This window comes from Aotus nancymaae, unplaced genomic scaffold (assembly GCF_030222135.1).
Source record: "Aotus nancymaae isolate 86718 unplaced genomic scaffold, 86718_ANA_hifiasm-v0.15.2.pri h1tg000006l, whole genome shotgun sequence".
NCBI classification, from domain to species: domain Eukaryota; kingdom Metazoa; phylum Chordata; class Mammalia; order Primates; family Aotidae; genus Aotus; species Aotus nancymaae.
Window position 1 is genome coordinate 38350100 of NW_026988417.1, and position 13312 is coordinate 38363411.

The following is a 13312-nucleotide window of genomic DNA, read 5'->3' on the forward strand; positions in this document are numbered from 1 at the left end:
GGCTGCGTGCGTGGCGTATCCGCTGGACCCGGAGATTGGGGCGCGCAGCGGGTGCAGGCCGTTTGCTCGCCTACTCTGCGGTCGTGGGTCGCGGAGTGGTCAAGCCTTGTAGTCCAGCAGCTGTCTTCTCGCCGCCCTGTCCTGGCCGAGGCGAAGTCCGCGTGCGCTCCATGTCCGTCAGGCTTTAGGGCTGCGGGGGTACTGGGCAGGTGGCGGGCCGAGGGGACCGGAAGGTCCTGGCCACCTTTCCGGTCTCCTCAGCACCCTGGAGCGTCGCCCCCGGGTTTCGGCCCCCTAGACTCTGCGGGTCGGTCCCGGCGGGCGGATTACTCCTCTCCCACAACCTCAGGATCCCAGGATCAACCGCGCCCTCCGGGCCGGCCACCCAAGGTTTAGTCAGATCCCTCCCGAGCCGCCGCTTCTGGGAAAGAGGCGCCTCCTGTCTGGAGGATGCTGAGTTTCTCATGACTGGATGAGCGGGTGTCCACGCCCTGGTCCCTGGCGGAGAGGCAGGACCCCCACGCCCTCCGGGCGCGCTTTCCAGAGACGTTCCTCAGGCCCATTCAGGGATTTGGGATGTCTGTGCATGCCGTGGAGCAGAGAGTATGCAACATGTAAGTGCCGTGTGTGAGGAAGAGTAAAATGAACCTATGGAACCTGCTCATTTTTAATGTGGAGTGCAGTTCTGCTCATTTCTTTTGCCGCTTCGAGGTCATTTTAAGCCTCTAATATAGAAAAAAAGCCAGGCACAGTCATGGCTTTTTATTTTTCTCATTAAGGATTACATCAGGTGACATAAGCCATTTTAACATACGTCATGAAGAAAGTGATTAGTAATTTGTAAAGGCACATTAATGATGTGAGCCTTACAGACTCCACAGATGTGAGGCTGACAAACCCCATCTTAGCCTCTCCCTCCCCACCATTTCTCCTTCAGGAGACTCATCCCTCCACTCCTCTTCAATGTATGTTTAAAAATTTCTCCTCAGGTTTTTCGGATGACTACGGAGTTTGCCTTACAAAAGGTAGACTCCGGACTCTCTGTGAAGTGAAATGGCCAAATTTTGGAACCGGATGGCCACCGTCGGGGTCCTTAGATCCCCTGAAGGTCCGAGCTGTTTGGCTGGTCGTTACCGGATCGCCCGGACACCCTGATCAATTTCCCTATGTTGACCAAATGTTGGTGGCTGGACTTAGTCCAGAACCCTCCCCCTTGGCTCCCATCTTGCGGCGTTCACAGCCCTTCATCCAAGGTCCTTCTGAGCTGGACCTCTCCTTTGCCCTTACCCCCTGCTCCCTCTGTTCCCCTGTTCTGCCCCCTTCTGAGGAGGAGGAGAACTCTCTTCACCCCTTACCCCCACCCTATGATCCTTCTGATTCCCCTAGAGTCCCCCTCTGTCTCCTCGTGCTCGTCTCCTGTTGCCTCCCCACCTGTCGCCTCCCAACTACGGCCTCAGCCGGAGGCCGCTGCCCCACTTCTCCCCTTAAGGGAGGCATCATCGCCGTCAGGTAGTGAACGCTCAGCCCATTTCTAGTCTGTGTTCCCTTTTCTACTTCTGACCTGTATAACTGGAAGGCTCAGAACCCACCCTTTTCTGAGAAACCTCAGGTTTTAACCTCACTGGTTGAGTCCATACTCTGGACTCACCGGCCCACCTGGTATAACTGTCAGCAGCTTCTCCTGACCCTTTTTCTTTTTTTTTTTTTTTTGAAGTTCATCATCTTTAGACTTAGGAATTAACAAGGGTCAGGGAGACTACGCCAGGCTGAGGGTTTTTTGGCTTCTGGAGACAGACCCAGCTACAGCAAACAAAGGGAAACACGAAGGCGGCAGCTGGAAGATTTGGTCTTGAACTTGGGGGGTGGGAAAGTGATGATCCCCACGACCAGAACAGCAGGAAGAAGCTGCATCCGAGGAAGGCCAGGGCCATCCAGAGGGGCAGCCCTGCCCTTGGGCTTGTCGCCAGGAGGGAAGGGAAACAAGCCCCCTCCCTCAGTGCTGAGGAAAAGGCATTTGGCTGGGTCTCCTCCTGCCCTCTCCCCATCCGTGGAGAGCCGGGGTCCTTGCTTCCCTGCCCCTTTCAGCCACCCAGAAGCCGGTCCTGGTTGAGCCTCTGGAAGAAGTTTTTGCTGAACTCATAGGTGCTGATCATGATGGCACAGGAGGGGGCAGCCTTGATGATCTGAGGAAGGAAGCCTGCAAAGAGTCCCCTGGTGCCCAACTCGGCTGGGATCCTCTGCAGCAGCAGCCAGGTGGAGTCCATGTGCAGGGGTGTCAGTCTCACAGCCTCCATCGCTCCCAGTGCAACCTGGCATTGGATCTTCACCACGTCAAAGGGTAGAGTCAGCACGGCAGCCACCGTCCCTGAGATGCCACCAGCCACAAAGCTCATGCCCACAGAAGTCTGGTCCTTTGGCCTGAGCCCATTCAGCCATCTCTTCACCAGCTCATAGTTGAACCAGTACAGGACTGAGAAGGGCACATCTCGAAGGGCAGTGGGGCCCCAGTCCAGCCACAGTGAGCGCCAGCCACCCTGAGCCACTAACACAGGCACCCAGCTCCCGGTATGACACGTGCTGAGCCTGCAGCTTTGTCCGCATGAGCTCCAGGGGCCTGATCACAGTCACGGTGCCCAAGCGGGCCAGCATGCCAGCCACCATGAGTACGTAGAGGTCAGAGGTCAGGGCTCGACCACACAGGAAGGCCTTGAGTTGGTCATAAGCTGTGAAGTAGATGGCAGTAGCTGGCACAGTCATCACCAGGGTGGTGGGGAGGCCACTCCAGAGGGTCCGGGTGCCCTCGTGCCTCACGATCTTCACGAAGGCATCCATGGTGCCAGTGAAGCGGGTAGGGTCTTGAAACCAGGTGGCACAGTGGGCACCATTTGGGCACAGGTACAGGGGCTCCAGGACACCATTGCAGTACAGGAGGCACTTCCCTGTGGATTGGAGAGAGGAGGGCAATTTGGTATAGGAGAGGCTCCACAGTCTGGAGGAAGGCATCAGCTCGCTGGCCACGGAAGGCCGTTGAGACTGCAGGCAAACCTTCACCACGTCCATGGGTGTCATGAAGAGGGAGGGTGACCACCGCCCCAGTGCCTGAGGCCACCATTTGCTGGAGGGGGCTGATGCCCCCAGGGTCCTGGTCAGTCATTTTGAAGCTTCAATCCTGGCTCTAGGCTGGTGCTCTAGGCTGGTACGCCCAAGGCTGGGTGGGTCCATACCGGCTCCGCCGCCTGCGCGGGGTCTGCGCACGCTAGCCCTCACCGAGGCCGACCTCTCCTGACCCTTTTTACGGCTGAAGAAAGGGACCAAATTAGAAGGGAGGCCAAAAAGTCCTTGTTGGCTTCATTAAACAGGCCGGAAGACAAGGCCCAAGACCTCTTAGAGGAAATCTTTCCTTCCACCTGGCCTGACTGGGACCCCAATACCTCAGCTGGGAGGGGGGCTCTGAACAACTTCCACCAGTATCTTCTCACAGGTATTAAAGGGGCCCCACAGAAGCCCATGAATTTGTCTAAAACTACCAAGGTCGTCCAGGGGACTGATAAATCTCCTGGAGCATTCTTGGAATGCCTCCGGGAAGCATTCCGAGTTTACACCCCATTTGACCTGGCGGCCCCCGAAAACAGCCATGCTGTTAATTTGGCATTTGTGGCCCAGACAGCTCCGGACATTGCAAAAAAGTTACAAAAACATAAAGGATTTACTGGAATAAATATTACTCAGCTTTTAGAAATAGCCCTCACCCAAGCCCTCAGATGGGGAAAGAACAAGCATATCAACATCTACACTGACAGCCGATACACCTTTGCTACCATACATGTCCATGGTGCCATCTACCGAGAGAGAGGGCTACTCATGTTGGCTGGAAAAACTATCAAAAACAAGGAAGAAATCCTGGCTCTACTAGATGCTGTATGGCTTCCATGCCAGGTGGCTGTAATCCATTGCAAGGGACACCAGAAAGAAAACACAGCTGTTGCCTGGGGAAAACAAAAGGCAGATTCTACAGCCCACGAAGCTGCTAGGTCCCGGTTACCCCATTAACTCTATTGCCAGCCATCTCCTTCCCACCTCCCAGCCTGCCAGCCTGCCCTGTCTACTCCCCAGAGAAAGAAGAGCAAACAACAAACCTCCAGGCCAACAAAGATAAGAATAGATGGTGGATCCTCCCAGACCCAAGAATCTTCCTTCCTGGTTCTCTCAGATCAGCCTTAGTCAGCCGACTCCATTCCATTACCCAACTGGGAGGGACCAAATTGACTCAACTCTTAAACAGGGCCATTTCAAAATTCCTCACCTCCAGGACTTACCTACCCAGGCGGCCAGCAGCTGTACAGCCTGTGCACAGGTAAATGCCAAGCAAGATCCCAAGCCTGAACTAGGCTGCCGTCTCCGAGGATGTAGCCTGGGAGAGAGGTAGGAAATAGAATTCACTGAAATAAAACCTCCCCGAGCCGACTACAGATATCTCCTGGTATTAATTGACACTTTCTCAGGATGGACTGAAGCCTTTGCCACCAAAAGAGAAACCGCTTCTACCGTGGTAAAATTCCTAGTCAACGAAATCGTTCCTCGACACGGACTCCCTTTTGCCATAGGATCAGATAATGGGCTAGCCTTCACTCATCCATAGTTCAGTCCATTAGCAAAGCCCTAAACATTGAATGAAAACTCCGCTGTGCATACCGACCTCAGAGCTTAGGACAGGTTGAACGCATGAACCGAACCTTAAAAAACGCTCTTAGAAAGTTAATTCTAGAAACCAGTGAAAGTTGGATGGCCCTCCTTCCTTTAGCCCTCCTGAGTGTTAGGTGCACCCCTTACCGGGCTGGTTTTTCTCCTTTCGAAATTATGTATGAAAGGGCACCCCCTATACTACCCAGGTTAAAGAATCCCTAATAGCAGAAATAGCCCACACTAATTTGTTACAGTACCTACAGTCTCTCCAACAAGTTCAAGACATCATCCAGCCACTCGTCTAGGAAGCACACTCTAATCCAGTTCCTGACCAGACTGGGCCCTGCCACTCTTTCTGTCCTGGTGACCTGGTGTATGTCAAAAAGTTTCAAAAAAAGGACTCACTCCTGCCTGGAAAGGACCTGTCCTGTCAAGCCTCTCCCTCTGCACCAAACCTTCTCATTCCTTCACCTTGGGAGATAATCTCAGGAAATGCCTCTTGCTTAATTAGTCCTGCTAATAACATGTCCATTTCTCCCTTTCAGACTACCTACAACCAGTCTTTACTCACTGTTATAAACTCCTCAGTTTCCTACTAGGCACCCAACAGCACCTGGCTGGCATGCACCTCAGGCTTAACTCATTGCCTCAATGGCTCAACCCCTGGCCCTAGCCTGTGTGTCACCATCCATGTGCTTCCCCAAGTATATGTGTACAGTGGACCAGAAGGACAACATCTCGTCACACCACCCAGACCGAGCAGCTCCACTTCTAGTGCCTCTCCTAGTGGGACTAATTGTGGCTGAGTCAGCAGCCATTGGTACTGCTGCCTTAGTTCAAGGAGGAACTGAGTTAGCCACCATCCCAACAAATAGATGCCAACCTAGGAAGGCTCCAGGTGGCTATTGATTTGTTACATAGCCAGGTAGAGTCTTTGGCTGAGGTAGCCCTTCAAAATCACCAAGGACTAGATCTTTTATTTTTCTCCCAAGGTGGGTTATGCGCTGCTTTGGGAGAAAGTTGCTGTTTCTATGCCAATAAAACAGGTGTCATTAAAGACACTCTCCAGAAAGTCAGAGAAAACCTAGATAAACACCAGCAGGATCAAGAAAATAATACTCCCTGGTACCAAACTATGGTTAACCATCGTAATAACTGGATTAGGAGGTCCCCTTTTTCTCCTCTTAGTAGGCTTAATCTTTGAGCCATGCGTACTGAACTGGCTCCTTAATTTCATAAGACAGCACATAACTTCTGTCAAACTTATGTATCTCAGAACTCAGTATAATCCTCTTTCACTATGGAGTCAATGATTTGACTCCCCAAAAACACAAGTGGGAATGATGTGAGCCTAACAGATTCCATCTTAGATGTGAGTCTGACAAACCCCATCTTAGCCTCTCCCTCCCCGCCATTTCTCCTTCGGATGCACACTGGGTCACACTGTACCCAGCACCTTGTAACCATTGTAACCACATCCTGCTTGGCAAGTCCGCCAGCTATTGTGAATACCCCCACTTGGTAACCAACAATTATGGGAACGCTCCTGCCTCCTGGTTACCAGCTTTCCTCTTCTAACCTGCTTGTTCTGCTTCTGTAAAATTCCACTTCAGCTAGACTCCCCCTCTCTTTTCCCCTAGAATGGGTATAAAAAGAAATTACATCCCCCTAGTCAGGGCCAAGAGATTTTTGAGCATGAGATCCCTCTCGGTTGCCAGCAATAAAGGCCTCTCAATTGAAACTCAAGAGTGTGGAGCTTTCCTTCTAACTCTCGAGGGTATAACATTAAAATACCATATAAATCACAGTTTTCTGGATACGATCATGATGGCAACTTTAAGAAAGTCGTTGAATGTGGATGAAACATAGTTTGCTATGGATTGTAGCACACGCGGCAGGATATGTAGGCTTTTTGTTTTTGTTTCGTTTTGTTTTGAGACAGAGTCTCTCTCTTGTCCCCCAAGCTGGAGTGCAGTGATATGGTCTTGGCTCACCGCAACCTCCTCCTCCCAGGTTCAAGCAATTCTCCTGTCTCAGCCTCCCAAGTAGCTGGAATTATAGGCTACCACAAACAAGTCTGGCTAATTTTTTTTTTTTTTTTGAGATGGAGTCTTGTTCTATCGCCCAGGCTGGAGTGCAGTGGCGAGATATTGGCTCACTGCAACCTTCGCCTCTCAGGTTCAAGCAATTCTTCTGCCTCAGCCTCCCGAGTAGTTGGGACTACAGTTGCACGCTGCTACGCCTTGCTAATTTTTTGTATTTTTTTTTTTTAGTAGAGATGGGGTTTCACTGTGTTGCTCAGGCTGGTCTCGAACTCCCGAGCTCAGGCAATCTGCCTGCCTCGGCCTCCCAAAGTGTCGGGATTATAGGTGTGAGTCACCGCACCCGGCCAGTATATGTAGTTCCTGCATTCTGTGAAGTTCAGTTCATTCAGACAACAAGTTTTAATGCCTGTTGTGTGTCAGACATTATCCTAAAGGCTGAAGATGCAAAAGGGGTCAAAACTCAATTCCTTTGGCTGGGCACAATGGCTTACACTTGTAATCCCAACACTTTGGGAGTCCAGAGCAGGTGGATCACCCGAGGTCAGGAGTTCCAGACCAGCCTGGCCAACATGGTGAAACCCCTTCTCTACCAAATACAAAAGTTAGCTGGGCGAGGTGGTGGGCACCTGTAATCCCAGCTACTCAGGAGGCTAAGGCTTTAGAATTGCTTGAACCCGGGGGCCAGAGTTTGCAGTGAGCCGAGATCACGCCACTGCCCTCCAGCCTGAGTGACAACACGCCTTCAGCCTGGGTGACAGAGCGAGACTTCATCTCAAACAAACAAATAAACAAGACTCAATTCCTTCTTGGAAAGCTCACAGGTTAGGTAGAAGAGATATATAAACAAGTAATTGCAGTACATTTGACAAGTACTATAGTAGGGCATCTTTTTGAACTTGGCACATACATAGATTTAAGTTACCTAATACAATTTGCTTTGCAATAAAAACCACTTATATATGATTAGTCCCTTCATTTTGAATTCAACACTTTTCTATTTAGTATTCCCCTCACATTCTTTTTCAGTACTTTGGTAGAATCAGAATCTTCAACACGGTTAATAGGCTCTCAGAAATTAAGTCAATTATCAGTGCCAGCTAGAAGGGACCTTTGGATTTATGACAGCAGTTCTCCAAATGGGAGCTGGGAGCTGGGAGCTGTCAACAATCTCCGAGGTTCTTTCTGGGATCCATGGTTTTCATGTGTTACTTGTTTTTTCACTCTTGTTCTCTCACAAGTGTACAGTGAAGTTTTGTGGAAACTATAATGTGAATATCAAAGCAGATAGAATTAAGCTGTCTTTTAAATCAGATATTAGAGATTTACAAAATGTAAAACAGTGTCAATCTTTGTTTTAAAAGGTAATTTTTCATTAAAATACGCTATTTATGTTAGCATCTAATGGGCTTATTGTCAATTTTAAGGAATTAATCTTTTATATATAATTTGTCAGTTTTCATTTCTAATATGGTAAATACCAATGATTATAATCCACATGAAAAAACTTACTTGACTCTTCCATTTTTTTTTTTTTTTTTTTTTTTTTGAGATGGAGTTTCGCTTTTGTTGCCCAGTCTGGAGTACAGTGGTACAATCTCAGTTCACCATAACCTCCACCTCCTGGGTTCAAACGATTCTTCTGCCTCAGCCTCCCAAGTAGTTGGGATTACAGCCATGTGCCACCACGCCCAGCTAATTTTGTATTTTTAGTGGAGACATGTTTTCTCCATGTTGGTCAGGATGGTCTCAAACTCCCAACCTCAGGTGATTTGCCTGCCTTGGCCTGCCTCCCAAAGTGCTGGGATTATAGGCATGAGCCACCGTGCCTGGCCTTTATCTGCTTTTTATATCAATTGGGTGGAGACTCTCAAACTTCAGTTCTTGACTTCTGTGCACCCACAGGCTCAACGCTATGTGGAAGCTGCCAAGGTTTGGGACTTTCACCCTCTGAAGCAATAACCCAAGCTATACCTAAGCCCCTTTTAGTTATGTCTGGAGCACCTGGGACACAGGGCACCAAGTCCCTAGACTGCACACAGCAGAGGGATCCTGGGCCTAGCCCATGAACCCATTTTTTCTTCCTAAACCTCCAGGCCTGTGATGGGAAGGGCTGCCACGAAGATCTCTAACATGCCTTTAAGATCTCTGATATGCCCATTTTCCCCATTGTCTTGCTGATTATCATTTGGGTCCTCATCACTTATGCAAATTTCTACAGCCAGCTTGAATTTCTCCTCAGAAAATGGGATTTTCTTTTCTGTCATGTTGTCAGGCTGAAAATTTTCCAAACTTTTATGCTTTATTTCCCTTATAAAACTGAATGTCTTTAAGAGCACCCAAGTCACCTCTTGAATGCTTTGCTGCTTAGACATTTATTTTGCCAGATACCCTAAATCATCTCTCTCAAGTTCAAAGTTTCACAAACCTCTAGGGCAGGGGCAAAGTGCTGCCAGTCTCTTTGCTAAAACATAACAAGAATCACCTTTGCTTCAGTTCCCAACAAGTTCCTCATCTCCGTCTGAGACCACCTTATCCTGGATTTCATTGTCCATAGCATTATCAGCATTTTTGTCAAAGCCATTCAACAAGTCTCTAGGGAGTTCCAAACTTTCGCAGATTTTCCTGTCTTCTTCTGAGCCCTCCAAACTGTTCCAACGTCTGCCTGTTACCCAGTTCTAAAATTGCTTCCACATTTTTGGGTATCTTTTTAGCAGTGCCCCACTCTACTGGTACCAATTTACTGTATTAGTTGTTTTTCATGCTGCTGATAAAGACATACCCAAGACTAGGAAATTTATAAAATAAAGAGATTTATTGGACTTACAGTTCTACATGGCTGCGGAGGCCTCAAAATCATGGCAGAAGGTGAAAGGCACATCTCACACTTCGGCAGACAAGAGAAGAGAAAACTTGTGCAGGGAAACTCCAGTTTTTAAAACCATCAGATCTCATGAGACTTATTCACTATCACAAGAACAGCATGGGTAAACCTGCCCCCATGATTCAATTATCACCCACCAGGTCCCTCCCTCAACATGTGGGAATTATGGGACATACAAGATGAGATTTGGGTGGGGACACAGGGCCAAACCAGATCAGTCATAGTGAGGTTTTGTTTGGGTAAAACATAACCTTTCGTTTCTTTTCTTTTCTTTTTTTTTTTTTTGAGACAGGGTCTCACTTTGTCACCCATGCTGGAGTGCACTGGCATGAACACAGCTCACTGCAGCCTTGACCTCCCAGGCTGAAGTGATCCACCTCAGCTTTCAGAGTAGCTGTGATATGGTTTGGCTGTGTCCCCACCCACATCTCATCTTGAAACCCAGTGGGAGATAATTGAATCATGGGGCAAGTCTTGTACTGGTGATAGTGAATAAGTCTCACGAGATCTGATGGTTTTAAAAGAAGAGTTCTGGCTGGGCATGGTGGTGGGTACTTGTAATCAGAACTACTAAGGAGGCTGAGGTAGGGAGAATTACCTGAACATGCATGGGAGGCAGAGGTTGCAGTGAGCCAAGATTGCATCACTGAACTCTGGCCTGGGCAACAGAGCAAGACTCCGTCTCAAAAAAAAAAAAAAGGAGTTACTCTGCACAAGCTCTCTCTCTCTGCCTGCTGGCATCCATGTAAGACATGACTTGCTCTTCCTTGCCTTCAATATGAATGTGAGTCTTCCCTAGCCATGTGGAACTGTGAATCCAAATAAACCTCTTTCTTTTGTAAATTGCCCAGTCTTGGGTATATCTTTATCAACAGCATGGAAATGGACCAATTCAGTAAATTGGTACCAGTAGAGTGGGGTGTTGCGGAAAAGATACCTGAAAATGTGGAAGTAACTTTGTAACTGGGTAACAGTCAGACACTGGAACAGTTTGGAGGGCTCAGAAGAAGACATGAAAATGTGGGAAAGTTTGAAACTTTCTAGAGACTTGTTGAATGACTTTGAGAAAAATGCTGATAGTGATATGAATAATAAGGTCCAGGCTGAGGTGGTCTCAGATGGAGATCAGGAACTTTTGAGAACTGGAGCAAAGGTGACTCTTGCTATGTTTTAGCAAAGAAATGTCACGAATATGAATAACTTCCATGACAAACATATAATGAAGCAGACCCTCCATATCTCCTTCCTCTCCTCACACCCCTCTAGCTGGAACACTGACCCAATGGATGTTGTGATGAACTATCTTTGACCATGCAGAGAAGTGCAGACATGCACAAGCAATTTGAGAAGCACTGCCCTAGGAGTTGGGGGAGCAACAATAGAAAGTGTAGGTTCTGAATACCTGATGCATGCATTTTAGCTCTAGACTGCTTATATTGTACTGTTACATGAAAGAGAACTTTAATCTGGTTTAAACCACTGGATCTCTTTATTCCAGCAAGTGAATCTACATGCAACAAATATTTACTCTCAATCTGCTCTTTCTCACCCCTCATTCCCTTACTATAAACCTTTCTATCTCAATTCGTATCATTAGTTGGTCAGCCCCCAAACCAGATGTCACTTGCTTTCTCTTCTTCCCTTTCATAGCCAGGCCTTGATTGTAATGTACTGGCTGTACCTCCAAAATATATTCCAGATCTAATCTCTTACACTTTGTACTGCCACAACCTTAGTCAAAGCCACTAACATCTCTGAACTCCAGTGGTTTACTAGTTTTCTGCCTCTCTTCTTGATATAATTCATCTTTCTATATAGCAGCTAGAGCGAGATAAAATCATAAATCAGGTCATATAACCTCTACCCCTTGTACCAATGGCTATCTTTTATACTCAGAATAAAATCCACAATCTTTATTTGGCTTCCAAGATCCTACAAGATATAGACCTTACTTCTGATCTCATCTTGTACCCATCATTTGATCTTCAGTCCCTTGAAAATGCCAAGCCTGTTTCCATTTCAGGGCCTTTGTGCTTGTCACTATTGTTTTTTCTTAGAAAACTGCCCAGATCTTTGTTTAGCTGCATTATTCAGATCTCAACTCAAATATAATCTTTCAGAGCCGGGTGTGGTGGTGTATGCCTGTAATCTCAGCTACTCAGGTGGGTGAGGCTGATGGATCTCTTGAGCCCGGAAGTCTGAGGCTAGCCTGGGCAACATAGCGAGATCCTGTCAAAAAGAAAAAGTTATTTCACCATGATTATATTTTAATTTTATTTTAGCAATTAGAAGTCCCTGAAATTAATTTACCTTATTTGTTTGTTGCTATTTATGTTTATTGTCTTTCCCCCATTACTAGAATATAAACTTCTTGAGGACCGGGACTAAAAAGAAATGACCTTGCCACTACAAGAATTCTTTTTTTTTTTTGAGACAGAGTTACCCAGTCTGAAGTGCAGTGGCGCAGTCAGCTCACTGTAATTATCTGCCTCCTGGGTCCAAGCAACTCTCATGCCTAGCTGGGATTATAGGCATGCGCCACCACTCAAGGCTAATTTTGGTAGTTTGAGTAGTGATGGGTTTTCACCATGCTGGCCAGTCTGGTTTCGAACTCCTGGCCTTAAGTGATCTGCCCTCCTCGGCCTCCCAAAATGCTGGGATTACAGGAGTGAGCCACCACAGCCAGCCCATTCCTTTTTGAAGACTACAAAATCTAGTTATGTGAAGAATGAATATTCACCCTATTAACATAATTTTGATCTAATCCATTACAAAATAATCACCATCCTTTTTTCTTATGACAGTGGCGTGTTTCATTTGTTTAAGACGGAGTCTCACTCTGTAGCCTAGGCTGGAGTGCAGTGGTGCAATCTTGGCTCACTGCAAGCTCTCCTACCTCAGTGTGATGGTTATTATTGAATGTCAACTTGATTGGATTGAAGGACGCAAAGTATTGTTCCTGGGTGTGTCTGTGAGGGTGTTGCCAAAGGGGATTAACAGTTGAGTCAGTGGGCTGGGAAAGGCAGATCCACTCTCAATCTGGGTGGGCTCTAGCTAATCAGCTGCCAGCCACGGTAGAATAAAATCAGGCAGAAGAATATGGAAAGACTAGACTAGCTCTGCTGGATGCTTCCTGCCCTTGAACTTTAGACTCCAAGTTCTTCAGCTTTTGGACTCTTGGGCCTTTGACCACAGACTGAAGTCTGCACTGTCGGCCTCCCTACCCTTGAGGTTTGGGACTCAGACTGGCTCCCTTGCTCCTCAGCTTGCAGACAGCCTATTGTGGGACTTTACCTTGTGATTGTTTGAGTCAATACTCTTTAATAAACTCCTCTTTATATATAAATCTATGCTATTAGTTCTGTCCCTTTAGAGAACCCTGACTAATATACTCAGCCTCCTGAGTAACTGGGATTACAAGTGCCCACCACCATGCCTGGCTAAGTTTTGTATTTTTAGTAGAGACGGGGTTTTCACTATGTTGGCCAGGCTGGTCTCAAACTGCTGACCTCAAGTGATCTACCCGTCTCAGCCTCCCAAAGTGTTGGGATTACACGTATGAGCCACCGTGCCTGGCCATATTTTGTTTTTCATCACTAGAACTAAATGCAGGGTTCAGGTTGTTTTTTTTGTTTTGTTTTGTTTTTGTTTTTTTTTATGAGACAGGGTCTTACTCTATTGCCCAGAGCTGGAGTACGGTGGC

At 47.4% G+C, this 13312-nt stretch overlaps 1 pseudogene; it reads right to left on the reverse strand.

The window, feature by feature from the left end:
* Nucleotides 1-1962: 1962 nt before the first annotated feature.
* LOC105727333 (probable mitochondrial glutathione transporter SLC25A39) lies at nt 1963-3176 on the reverse strand (annotated as a pseudogene).
* Between the last annotated feature and the right edge of the window lie 10136 nt (nt 3177-13312).